Source organism: Sus scrofa, chromosome 1, assembly GCF_000003025.6.
Source record: "Sus scrofa isolate TJ Tabasco breed Duroc chromosome 1, Sscrofa11.1, whole genome shotgun sequence".
NCBI classification, from domain to species: Eukaryota; Metazoa; Chordata; class Mammalia; order Artiodactyla; family Suidae; genus Sus; species Sus scrofa.
The window spans coordinates 57070729-57083539 of record NC_010443.5 but is presented as its reverse complement, the minus strand read 5'-3'; the positions used below and the strand labels follow the sequence as shown (position 1 = coordinate 57083539).

The window sequence follows — 12811 nt, the reverse complement described above, 5'->3', positions numbered from 1 at the left end:
TGGTGCAGAGGGTTAAGGATCTGGGGTCATCTCTGCATCAGCCCCAGTTGCTGCTGTGGCACCGGTTTGATCCCTGGCTGGAGAACTTCTATATGCCATGGGTACAGGCAAGCAAACAAACAAACAAAAAACCAAAAAACAAACAAAACAAAATAAAAACAAAACAAAATTAAAATGAGGACACTGAGGCGGTTAGGAGTTAACTTATTTGCCCAAAATTGACAAAGGAAGTGAGTGTGACCTAGAATTGCCTCTCTTTTTTCCTCTGGTGAATGACTGCTGACATTGTCAGCTCATATCACTTCCTCAGAAAGCTTGATTCGACTTCTCTGGATAGAGTTAGGCATTCATCGCTCTATGTTTCCACTAAATCTTCATACATTTTTCCATTATAGCAGTAACATATACTCACTACAGAAAACTGTGAAATCTGAAAATTAGTCCTCAATAGCATACTTATACAAATACAATCATTTTTAGTATTTTTATAACTGTTATCATAGATTTAAAAATATTGTTGTAATCACTATGTATGCGTTATTTGGTGTCTACTTTTGGGGGGCTGGTAGTATTAGCATAAACATTTCCCCATATTATTACACAATTTCACAATGCCTTTGCTTTCTCAGTTAGGATACTTTTTTCTTTTTGTCTTTTTAGGGCTGCACCCACGGTATATGGAGGTTCTCAGGCTAGGGGTCAAATCGGAGCTGTCGCTGCCAGCCCACGCCAGAGTCACGGCAACACCAGATCCAAGCCTTGTCTGTGATCTACACCACAGCTCACAGCAACACTGGATCCTTAACCCACTGAGCGAGACCAGGGATCAAACCCCAAACCTCATGGTTCCTAGTTTCTGCTGTGCCAAGACAGGAACTCCATCAGTGAGGAAACTTTTGGATCCAAGTTGACAACCAACTCCGATTGTCTTAAACACAAGCAATGTATGGTAATCACTGCTATAAGAGGAAGCACAGAAGTAGGGCAGGCTCCAGGCAGGCTATAATTTGAATTTCCACCTTATTTTTCTGTACTTGCATCTGCAGTTTTGCCCCTCCCTCCGTGGCTGACTCTGTCCTCAGGGTCCCCTCACATCACAGCCTGGGGCCATCGGCTTCCCTGCTTGTGTCATGACCGGGAGAAATGCTTCCCTAAAGATGGATACAGGTCCACTTTTCAATCCAACTGGGCCATATGCTTTTTAGGTCATGTGCTTTTTCCTGGACATAGAATAGTTCCCAGGGAAATCTAATTCTAACTTTATTTCTAATTTACTTTTTAAAATGATTTTTATTTTTCCATTATAGTTTGTTTACAGGGTTCTGTCAATTTTCTACTGTATAATTCTAACTTTAAACCTGGCTTAAACTTGGATTCTTGAACCAGTCTCACTGAATGGATGATTTATTTGGAATCAGCCTTTGAATAGGAGGATGCAGTTAGCTTTCCTTGAGTCACCAGACCACGTGGTTGAGATGTGAATACCCAAAGACAAACTGGAAGGAAGAAACAAATGGGGTTGACTATTACTCTTTTTATTTCTATGTCTGTTTCTTTCTGTTAGGAAGAAACAAATGGGGTTGACTATTACTCTTTTTATTTCTATGTCTGCTACTTCGATAGGAGAGAAAGTGCCTCATTGCTATTTTACCTCTCACATCTGTTTTTCCCTTCCTGCCCTCTGTTGTGGCAATTTCTCTTCGGATGGTGGCAGTTTCTTTGCTAGTCTGTGGGCTCCTTATGGATTATGAGCTTCTTAAGGGTAGAGAATCTGTAATACTAATATTTGCATACTTGCTTCCTTGGTGCTTAGTGGCTATTGTATAAATGTCAGTTAATGATTACATGAAAGAAAGAATAAATGAATGCTATGTATAATGTACACACTAAGATGGCATGTAGGAGTAACATACAAAATGGTATTTTATAATGAAAAAGAGACAGAGCTTCCTTTAATTTTATTTTTCATTTATTTAATTTTTTTGCTGCATGTGCAGCAGCTTGACGTGGGGTCTCATTTCCCAGACCAGGGTTTGAACCCAAGCCCTGAATCCTAACCACTAGACCACCAGGGAACTCCCTAATTTTTATTTTTATTGACATATAGTTGATTCACAATGTTGTTAATTTCAGGTGCATAGCAAAGTGATTCATATGTATATATCCATTCTTTTTCAAATTCCTTTCCCATATAGTTATTTCTGTAATAACTATATGGGAAAGGAATACAGAGTAGCATTCCTTGTGCAATATGGTAGGTCCTTGTTGCTTATCTATTTTACATATAGTAGTGTGTATATGTTAATCCCAAACTTCTGTTTTGTTTTGTTTTTTAGAGCTGCACCTACGGCATATGGATGTTCTCAGCCTAGGGGTCCAATCGGAGCTATAGCTGTGGGCCTACACCACAGCCATAGCCACACCAGATCCGAGCCATGTCTGCAACCTACACCACAGCTCATGGTAATGCTGGATCCTTAATCCACTGAGTGAGGCCAGGGATCAGACCTGCAACCTCACGGTTCCTAGTTGGATTCATTTCTGTTGTGCCATGATGGGAACTCCAATCCCAAACTTCTAATTTATCCCTCCCCCTGACCTTTCCAGAGATTCCTTTCTTCACTGAATATTTACTGAGGTCTTACTGTGCACTCCCTACTGAAGGTACCATAGGGAGCAAGGCAGATGTGTTTCTGCCTTCATGGAGCTTAGATTCTAATGGGAAGAGAAATACTGTAGAAAGGACAGAGTCTGTTTTACAAGGAGAAGTTCAGGGAGCGATAGGGGTTATTTAGTTGAAGGTTATTCTGAACTTGGTCAAATTTGGATTTATTAGCATCACATCTGGCTCTATGTATTTTGCTTCCAACGAGACGGACAACTCAGGGAATCAAAAGGCAAAAATCAATCCAAGGATGTCACTGGCTTACTGGTCCCTGTGACTCTGGTTTATCCCTATCGTAAAGGCAGCAGTTCCAGATCTCTGCATGTGTTCAGACGGCTCTGCAGGGGAGAGCTGCCAACTGGGCAGGCTGGGAAGACTGGAGGCAGGCGGCAAGGGGGTTTTGCTCACAGACCGTGTGTGTTGCTGGTGTTCTGACCCACTGCATTGCTTCCTGAGAGTAGAAGTTGAACATCCAATCACAATTCTCTTATGGCTTTTAGGACACTGAGGGGATGAACATATTTCTCTTCTTACAATATAAGATGAAAAGCAATCAAGCATCATTTCTGAACCAAAACAGTTTTTGAATTGGGGATTTTTACACATACTCCTCCTTCATTCTGAGAAGGGAAAGGCCTTGCTTAAGAGCAACCTACACAGGTCACAGCCTGTTTTCTTTGAGCAGGAAATTCCCTGGTTCCGTGCTGGCTTCAGAGCAATTTAGGTCCTGGGAGGTGCTTTCCTCCAGGTTAGGAAGCTGACCTACTTTGAGAGATGAGGGATTGCGTCACTGGGCAAATGATATTTCTGGTGAGACCTAAATGGTGAGCATGATTTTTCCAAAAGGAGATGGTTAGAGAGGGCAGCATTCCAGGCAAGGAAGCAGTTTATGGGGAGGCTTTGAGGCCTCAGGCAAGTTCAATCGCAGGGCATTCAGGGAACTGAAAGTTTCATGTTCTTTGTGTGCAGAGGGAGAAGGGGGGTGTTCAGTGAAACTGGAAGGGTAGCCAAGGGTGAGATCCTGTACAGTCTTGCAGACAATGGTGAATTTAGGATTCAGGCCAGGTCTGGAACTAACAGGGTCAAGGAATCACTGGGATAGAGGAGAAGGCCATTACCATAACAGCTTCTGCGCATACTTTTTTTTTCTTTCTTATTCTGAAAAAAATTTTGTGGCCCCACCCATGGCATATGGAAATTGCTGAACTAGGGATTGAATTTGAGCCACAGCTGTGACCTACACTGCTTCTATGGCAATGCCGGACCCTTTAACACACTGTACCAGGCTGGGGATTGAACCAGCACCTTTGCAGTGTTCTGAGCTGCTGCACTCAGGTCTTAACCCACCGTGTCACAGTGGGAAGTCCTTGCATATTTTTTTTCTGCCTTTAAGGTTTCATTGTATAATTAATTAATGTTACAAAACAGATTAAAATTTAATTTTTATATCAAGTTAGAGGAGGGGCTTTTTCATCCAACATTTTATGATACAAATTTTCAAGCAGAGAAAAATGGAAAGAGTCACCTATATTCTACCATTAGAATTTTGCTAGCTCTGCTTTGTCACATAGCTATCCATCTAGGCAGTGCTCTCACTGTCCATCAATCCATCTTATTTTTTGATGCATATTAAAGTAGTTGGAGACATCATTCTACTTCATCCTTCGACTCTTCAGTATGCATACTGTTATCTAGAGTTTAATATTTGTTCATGGTTCTTTTTTGTGTCTGCGGTAAAAGTCAGATACAATGATATGCAAACATCTTAAGTATTCCATTTGATGGTTTTGATAAATAAATACATAAAATTTGAAGTTTCAAAAGATAGGGCTTTATCAAAAAGTCTCATCATAGGGCCCTTACATTATACATGAAGAGGTATAATATCAATTCAAGGTAGAAGGTGATGCATTAAGGATGTATATTGTAATCACTTTATTTATTTACTTATTTATTTGTTTTGGGGGCTGCGCTTGTGGCATGCTGGCAGGCAGAAGTTCCTGGGCCAGGTGTTGAACCTGTGCCACAGTGGTGACAATGCTAGATTCTTAACCTGATGAATCACCAGGGAATTCCTTTAGGAATCTCTTTAAAAATAGTAGCTAAAAAGCCAGTAGAGGAGGTAAGCTGGAATACAATAAATAAATAAATAAGTAAACAAATAAATAAAATCAAAACCAAAACCAAAAAAAAAAAAAAAAAAAGGAACAAAGATGAGAGGGACAAGTAAAAAACAAATAGTAAGATGGTCGACTTAAATCAATCTGTAACATTAAAACACCAAATATAAAAGTGTTGTCGGGAGTTCCCGTCGTGGCACAGTGGTTAATGAATCTGACTAGGAACCATGAGGTTGCGGGTTCAGTCCCTGCCCTTGCTCAGTGGATTAACGATCCGGTGTTGCCGTGAGCTGTGGTGGAGGCTGCAGACGTGGCTCGGATCCCGCGTTGCTGTGGCTCTGGCATAGGCCGGTGGCTACAGCTCCGATTGGACCCCTAGCCTGGGAACCTCCATATGCCGCGGGAGCGGCCCAAGAAATAGCAAAAAGACAATAAATAAATAAATACATCTACTTAAAAAAAAAAAAAAAAAGTGTTGTCAGCCTGGATGAAAAGCAAGACTCAATCATATGCTGTTTACAAGAGATGCACTTAAATACAGAGACATAGATTTTTTTTTACCCTCATTCATTTTCAAACTATCTGCTTCTCTATACGATGCAAACACTGAGCATCAGAAAGCTAGTATTTACATATATGAGGCCAAGCAAATTTAAAGACAAAGAGTATTTCCAGGAACAAAGAATGATATTGCAACAATAAAAGGCCAATCAGTCAAGAAAATATAACAATCCCAAGCACGTATGCAGGGAATAACAGAGCTTCAACACATGCAAAAGCAAAAATTGACGAGAGAAATAGACCTGCAGTCATACTGCCCTTTTAATACTGCTCTTTCAGTGTATGATAGAATAAATAGACAAAATATCAATAAGGATATAGAAGATTTGAGTAATAGTCTTACCAACTTGACCTAATTGACATATTTAGATGATCCAATAGTTGCAGAGTACATTCTTTACAAGTGCACATTGAATATTCATCAAGATATTTTATGCTACTGGGCCATATGTGAAATTTTAAAAATAATGCCATTTACAAAAGCATCAAAACAAAATACTTAGAAATAAAAATTTAACAAAAAATGTGCACAACAATTATACTGAAAAATACAAAGAGAAATTAAAGATCTAAAAAAGTGGGATGGAAATCACTCATGAGGGGAAGGCTTCATATTATTATGATGTCAACCCTCCATAAATTGAACTACAGAGTCAAAACCATCCCAATCAGAATCATGGCCGGATTATTTAAAAAGGCATTTACAAGCTGGTTGTAAAGTTCTCGTGAAATTTCGAAGGACAGAGAATAGTTAAAAAGCTGGAGTTCCCATCCTGGAGAAATGGAAATGAATCCGACTAGGAACCATGAGATTGCAGGTTGGATCCCCGGCCTCGCTCAGTGGGTTAAGGATCCAGTGTTGCCGTGAGCTGTGGTGTAGGTCGCAGACGCAGCTCAGATTCTGGGTTGCTCTGGCTGTGGTGTAGGCCGGCAGCTAGAGCTCTGATCTGACGCCTAGCCTGGTAGCCTTCATGTGCCACAGGCGTGGCCCTAAAAAGACAAAAAAAAAAAAAAAAAAAAAAAAAAAAGGGAATTACTAAAAAGTTACAGTCATCAAGATACAGTGGGAAATCCAATGGGAAAAATGACAAACCCGTCAACGAATGTGACTGGAACAATTAGATAATGTATGAAAATGAAACACTGCCAATGTATATCACATTTGTAGCATATAATATGACAAACTACAATTTTGAGCCTATGTTATCCATATCCTGGGAAATATAGTATGCATCTGCACTGCTGTACTACCTTTCTCAAGCACAGGAGTATTTTTCATTAAGAAAAACTTAAGGGACTGGAATAACATTGAGGTCACAAAGGCATTATTTAGAAAATAGTTTGAAATCATCGAATAATGCTTTATTTCCTGGGTGATATAATAAAAATGGCCTTCTGTTTTTAATTAATTAAGGTAATTAATTAATCCTTTTTCAGCTGCACTCACAGAAAATGGAAGTTCTGGCGCCAGGGATCAAATCTGAGCAGCAGCTCTGACTTATACCACAGCTGCAGCAACAGTGGATCCTTAACCTGATGCACCACAGTGGCAACTCTGCCTTCTGTTTTTAGAATGCATTTAGTCCCTCCCTGTATATTCACAGCAGGAGAAATTTCCATTTTCACTCATGACCAATTGCGGGGAGCCGAGGAGATTCAGGAGGCCAAGGAAGGGAACTAGCCTGACCGCACAGTTCCAAAGGCAGGGTTCCTAACCAAGGAAAAAAGGCCTACCCGCCAGCACAGTTCTGAGGGCAGGTTTAGAAATAGGGAAAAGGGCTTACCCGGTGGCACAGTTCCGAGGGTAAGTTCTAAAAATAATGAGGCTCACCTGCTAACCGGACAACAATGACAACAATAATAAAATGAAGGCTTTGCGCAATAGTGCAAGAATAAAAATTGCTTCTTGGAAAATTCAGTCTTTCCTGTTATTTACTTATTACTCAGCCTTTTCTGTTATTTGTTTGCTATTCCTTGTTATTTTTCTATATTGTTTTGTGATTCAATAAAATTGGAACAACAAATATTGGAACAGTGATAAAATAATAAGATTTTCACCTTGGTGAAATTCCCCCTATTCAGATCTAATGTAAGCAAAAACAAAGTGTTCACTGTTTTGTTACAAGTAAAAATAGGTTTTAGAGTTAGGTAATTGTGGAGTGTACAATAGGTTAGAATAGGTTAGACATACATCATTCTCAATGGAAAAATATAATCTTGCTTTTAATAAGTTTTGTAGGGAGCTTTTAAGTTTTATGAAATTAAGTTGCTCTGATATAGAAAATATTTTCTCATACTGTCCCCTGACCATAACGCTTTGAAGTTAGTACCTCAAGCTTTAATCTAAAAATGAGTTTTTGTAAATGTTAAATTCTTGTGCTTGTGACCTTTCTAGTTGTTAAGGTTTAGCTTAAAACAATAATGGGCGGCGCTTGCTAAAAGTAACAAGACGTTTTTATACCGAATTGCCTTATTTTCATATAATGATTTTTCCACATAATGTTTTGTACCCATTATAATTTTGCATGATGCATTGTATCCATTAGTTTTGATTGAAATTCTTAGAACACATTGTATATCTACTGTACCATGTAGTCTAAAATTTAACCTTTGAGAATATGATCTAAGCACTGTGATGTAAGTTACAATTAAGCTGTCTATATAAACTGTTACCTATGCTAATAAAATTTGAGCAGTCCAGCACCCTGAAAGAAGGGACAAAGAGGCTGTCTCCATGTGCTTCGCTGACACTGTCCATCCCCAGAGGGAATACCCTGGCTGCTGGAGCTGGACTCTGGCAACCAATGATACACATTTGCGAAACTTCTAGCTGGGAGGAGGGACAGGTACTACCCGCTTGCAAAAATGAAATCTCATAAGCCTGTAGCTGAAGGGCTTGAAAGAATTGATAGATTTATTGTTAATTTACTTCCAAGGCTTCTTTTAGATACTGGAGGAATGAAATACCTCATGTACGTGGGAGCTGGCATTATTACTGTGACTAATGGAGGTTAATCAAAAGGAGATACTCCTGCCTTAACAAATTCAAATGTAAATGGGATTTTGAAAACATTTTCCTCCTACACACTGGTTTTGAGAGGGGCTCTTTTCTTTTCTTTCTTTCTTTTCTTTTTCTTCTTCTTTTTTTTTTTTTTTTTTTTTTTTTTTGCTTTTTAGGGCCGCACCCATGGCATATGGAAGTTCCCAGGCTAGGGGTCGAATCCAAGCTGCCGGACTACACCGCAGCCACAGCAATGCAGCATCCGAGCCTCGTCTGCCATCTACACTGCAGCTTGTCACCGGTTCCTTTAACCCACTGAGTGAGGCCACGGATGGAACAAGCATCCTCATGGATGCTAGTCAGGTTCATAACCGGTGAGCAACGATCAGAACCCCAAGAGGGGTTTCTTGAGGACCAAAGATCAGGCTGCTCTATGGTTCTAATTCCTAGATTCCAGAAGGCTCTGTAATTAGGTAAGGCTTGATATTCCCCTGGCATTTCCTGCTTCCAAAAGAGCCTGTCTATTCTAGAGAATCAAGTTGCCTCTGGAGGGGCTGCACATTTTCTTATTCCAATAATCCAGGAAAGCCTCGAAAAGCTGGGTCAAAATGATCCCATCATGGAAGCCAGGTTTGTTTTCCCACATAGTGCTAGCGATGCACTGTAAACTCTCTCTACCTTTTTTTTTTTTTCTTTTCTAGATCTATAATTTTTTTTAAATAGTCTGTGCAGGCAATGAGACTTGCTTTACCATATATGACAATTGGCATGACTATAGTGTTACTTGAAATCTTTATGTTATAGGAGGGTTGATCAGATTACATTTCTGTTTAGTTAAATAACAGGCCTAAGGATACCTTTTGAACACCAGCACTGCAGTTACTCTCCAAGCCCTGTCACCAGTGGTACACATCATCCTTAGGAAGGATTTACTTTTGCAAGTATGTCATCTCAATCATTTTGTGTTTATTCTTAGTTCTCTAAGACCAAGGGCCAAACAAAGTGCTTTCCTTACATTATCAATACCTGTTCAAAGAGATACTTTTAGGACAGAGATTTGGGTGGTGATAGAGTTGGACCTCAAACACAGATCTGAGTACAGAAGAAAAAGCTCTTACGAACCACTCCATATTCCCTCCCTGAGCTCAGAGGATGATGTAATTCTGGTCTTACTCCAAATCCCAGGTATTAGTCTGAAACTCCCTGTGGATTTATTATCAATCAGCTGCCTAGCTTAGGCAGAAAAATCTGTGCTAGGCTGCACAGGGTGAGATAAAGCAAAATTACAAGAAACTGCCTTACCTTTGGCAAGCTTTGACTCTAGTTCAGATCTAGGTAAGCAATTGTTTTCAACGTAAAATGCACACTAGAATCATCTGTGGAACTTTAACAAGTACCGATGACAGAAATTCTGATTTACTTGGTCTAGGGCGAAGCTTGAGCATCAGGATTTAAAAACTCTTCAGGTGATTCTAATGTGTAGCCAAGGTTGACGACCACCTAAGTTTGAATTAAAAAAACCCATAAAATAACATCAAAACCACTATAATGTACCAAATGATATACTCTGAAATGTACATAGTCCTTACCTCATTCCACAAAGGATATGACGTGGCTGAACAGTTATTCAGTACAGAGTGAAATCCACTTAGGGGCACAGAGTTCCAGGTACTTGTCAAAAAGGTCATTAGATGGGCTGGAACAGGGGAGGTCTGTATAAAAACAATTCATGTAAGTGTTATGTCCTTGGTTTTTGTTTACAAGGCAGCCGTGGCAGATTTTAGGAGAAATAGTTCTTAGAAAACAGCGATTGGTCCAGATTCTGTTTCTAGGTGGTTGATTGGTCTAAGAACAATTTACAGGGAGTTGATTGGTCTGGAAACTGTTTCCAGGCTGTCTAGCCAGTAGATGGCCTTGTCTCCAAGGGTTACTCAATCTACAAAGTGATAACAGGTCTCAGAAGCTTAGGTGGAATGATAATTTTTCCCCATTATAGAAGCTTAGTGAAGAAAATATCAGTAGTTGAAGGATGACTCACAGGCACATTGTACATTTCTTTTATGAATTGCTTTTAAGGTAGAAGTTTCCTAAATGATTTTCTTCACAAGTTGAAGTGTGGCTGGAGCTATTCCATGAAAAATTTCCAGCTGTTAAAAGGGCAGCATTAAACTATTCAGCACAGGAATTCCCGTTGTGGTGCAGTGGAAACAAATCCAACTAGGAACCAGAGATTTCGGGTTCGATCCCTGGCCTTGCTCAGTGGGTTAAGGATCCGGCATTGCCGTGAGCTGTGGTGGAGGTTGCAGATGTGACTCGGATCTGGTGTTGCTGTGGCTCTGGCATAGGCTGGCAGCTACAGCTCCAATTTGACCCCTAGCCTGGGAACCTCCATATGCCATGGGTACGGCCCTAAAAAGACAAAAAAGAAAAAAAAAAACCTATTCAGCACAGTTCAACTGTTGGAATATTTTCTGTCTTTTCTTTCTCCTTCTTAAGAGCAGAAGAAGCTGCTCTCAGTTTAATATCAGTACTAAATATCAGTATTAAACTGACAGGGCAGAGTTCCTGTCACGGCACAGCAGAAACAAATCTGACTAGGAACCATGGGGTTGTGAGTTCGATCCCTGGCCTTGCTCAGTGGGTTAAGGATCCGGCATTGCCACAAGCTGTGGTGTAGGTAGCAGACGCGGCTTGGATCTGGCATTGCTGTGGCTGTGGCATAAGCCGGCAGCTACAGCTCTGATTAGACCCCTAGCCTGGGAACCTCCATATGCCGTGGGTGCAGTCCTAAAAGGACAAAAGACAAATAATAATAATAATAATAATATCAGTAGGGAAAAACAGACAATGTAATAACAAAGAAAAAGATGATGTAATAACAAAGAAAACTGAGAAAAAGTGTAAATTCTATAATCTTAATATTCAACCGTTTTTCATTTTTGTATATTTTTATTCTAACCTAGGATCAATATCATTTGATGATAACATATGTAAAATATAAGGTCTGACTGTCTAACCCTATTTTTTAAATGGTGTTATCAGTTGCTTTATTTTATTTATTTATTTTTTGGCTGTGCTCACAACATATGGAATTCCCAGGCCAGGAATCAAACCCATGCCAAAGCAGTGTCAACGCCAGATCCTTAATCTACTGTGCCACAGTGGGAAATCCTCAGTTTATTTTAGAGTGGCTTACCACATTTCCCTGAAAGTATGGTGTCATAACATGATTTATGAGTAAATTTTATATTTTTAGTTCCAGATTCAATGAATATTTTTGAGTAATATGCACACACATGCTGGACATTTATTTACTTAGTTTTTTTAGGGCCACACATGCAGCATCTGGAAGTTCCCAGGCTAGGGGTCAAATTGGAGTTATAGCTGCCCGCCTACACCACAGCCACAGGAACACAGGATCCGAGCCTTGTCTGCGATCTATACCACAGCTTCTGGCAATGCCGGATCCTTACCCCACTGACCACCGCCAGGGATTGAAACCACATCCACATGGATAGTAGTCGTTACTGCTGAGTCACAGTGGGAGCTCTCAGGGCCTCCTTGCCTACCTGGAGAGAGACGGTCGTTAAATGTTTATCACACACCATTGCTTCTAGACCTGGGCATACATGTTCTTCCCTCCACCCCAGCTTGGCTCAGCTTAAGTGTCACTTCCTTGGGGAGGCTTCACCTGACTCTTCAGGAATAGGGTAGGTGAGTCCTATGGAAACTTGGGCAGCCCTACCTGTGGTACTTCTACTGACTTTTTCTGTATCCTGTACTGGCCAGGTGAATTCCTTGAGGTCAGGGAAGGCTCCAGGGTGTGGTCCTCCAGTCAATAGCATGCTCATGGCTGGGAGAGCTGGTGAGAAACGCAGACTCTCAGGCCCACCCCGACTGAATCAGAATCTGCATTTTCACGCAAGAGCTCAGGGATTGAGTGCATTTACATTGAAGGTGTACTGCCTTAAGGGCCAAATGGAAAAACAAAAAATCAGGGACATTGTCTTTGTCATTGCCTTTGTTCTCCACTTGGGACAGTGTTTGGCATGCAGCAAGGTGCTACATCATATTTTGAAATGAATTGGTGTATGAGTATTTGAAATAATAAGCCCTCTCTATTAAAGATGTTCTCTGGGAGTTCCTATTGTGGCTCAGCAGCAATGAGCCCAAATAGTGTCCATGAGGATGTGAGTTTGATCCCTGGTCTCGCTCAGTGGGTTAAGGATCTGGCATTGCTGTGAGCTGTGGTGTAGGTTGCAGATGTGGCTTGGCTCCCATGTTGCTGTGGCTGTGGCCGGCAGCTATGGTTACGATTTGACACCTAGTCTGGGAACTTCCATATGTTGTGGGTGTGGCCCTAAAAAGCAAAAAAAGAAAGAAAAAAGAAAGAAAGGAAGGAAGGAAGGAAAGAGAGAGGGAGAGAAAGAAAGAAAGAGAGCTGGAAAGAGAGAGAGAAAGAAG

General features: G+C 40.6%; 1 long non-coding RNA gene across 1 annotated transcript; it reads right to left on the bottom strand.

Moving 5' to 3' along the window:
* Window positions 5239–10120, bottom strand: LOC110260329. Its single transcript, XR_002343452.1, has 3 exons — window positions 9937–10120; window positions 9650–9847; window positions 5239–6336 (listed from the first exon to the last, which is right to left on the bottom strand). It is a non-coding gene; the product is annotated as an uncharacterized LOC110260329 (long non-coding RNA).